Genomic DNA, 1,374 nt, shown 5'->3' with positions numbered 1-1,374 from the left:
TTAAAGCAAATAAACAGGAATTCCCAGGATATCAAAATTGGAATACGAAAGTAGAAAAGAAATAGTACACCATGTACAAACTACACTGCTAGTATATAAGCCTTTTCTAGGCATAATCATGGCCCTGGCCGAAACATAATGGCAACTATAATATGAGTGATGATAAAATGATAATGATAAGATAATGGCAATAGCATTGTAGAAACTATTCAAATAACGCAAGGATGGCTATTACAAATTAAAGGAACAAACTATTCTGGCATTGTCTCCGCCGGGAATCGAACCCGGTGTTCCCGCTTCAGAGGCGGCTGCGCTACCGTTGCATCGCAGACACTTATTGGGGGAAGGAGAAATATATATTTATATATTTATATATTCATATGTTTATATATTTATATATTTTTTTAAAGATAATTATTTATACATTCATTTCTTAATATGTTTTTGTGTATGATTATCTGTTCATGTGTGTTCATTTTTTTTTTTTTTGTCTACCTTTTTTTTAGAGAGTTCCTTCCTATAAGTATACATAATGGAAACGATGGAAGCAGGATTTCTCTGATTTCGTGATTTTTCTCCCATGTTGTATAATGATAATGGTAGATATGGCAATGAATAAATGCCACCATTCATACTACAAATAATGATGAGAATGATATGACAGTGGTGATGATGATTATGTTATCGTTGAGAAAATGATATTAATTAAAACTATGAGAGTAATGATACGAAAAAGGTGAAGTGACTGGATGTGGGTGGATGTGGAGGTGAGAAAGTGGTTTAGGTGGGATGTGAAGTGACTGGATGTGGGTGGATGAGGAGGTGGAAAGTGGTTTAGGTGGGATGTGAAGTGACTGGATGTGGGTGGATGTACAGGTGGAAAGTGGTTCAGGTGGGATGTGAAGTGACTGGATGTGGGTGAATGTGGAGGTGAGAAAGTGGTTTACGTGGGATGTGAAGTGACTGGATGTGAAGGTGAAAAGTGGTTTAAGTGGGATGTGAAGTGACTGAATGTGGGTGGATGAGGGGATGAGAAAGTGGTTTAGGTGGGATGTGAAGTGACTGGATGTGGGTGGATGTGGAGGTGGAAAGTGGTTTAGGTGGGATGTGAAGTGACTGGATGTGGGTGGATGAGGAGATGAGAAAGTGGTTTAGGTGGGATGTGAAGTGACTGGATGTGGGTGGATGAGGAGATGAGAAAGTGGTTTAGGTGGGATGTGAAGTGACTGGATGTGGAGGTGGAAAGTGGTTTAGGTGGGATGTGAAGTGACTGGATGTGGGTGGATGAGGAGATGAGAAAGTGTTTTACGTGGGATGTGAAGTGACCGGATGTGGGTGGATGTGGAGGTGAGAAAGTGGTTTAGGTGGGATGTG

Source organism: Penaeus vannamei, chromosome 3 (genome assembly GCF_042767895.1).
Source record: "Penaeus vannamei isolate JL-2024 chromosome 3, ASM4276789v1, whole genome shotgun sequence".
Taxonomy (NCBI): Eukaryota; Metazoa; Arthropoda; class Malacostraca; order Decapoda; family Penaeidae; genus Penaeus; species Penaeus vannamei.
Note: the sequence above shows the minus strand (reverse complement) of the source record.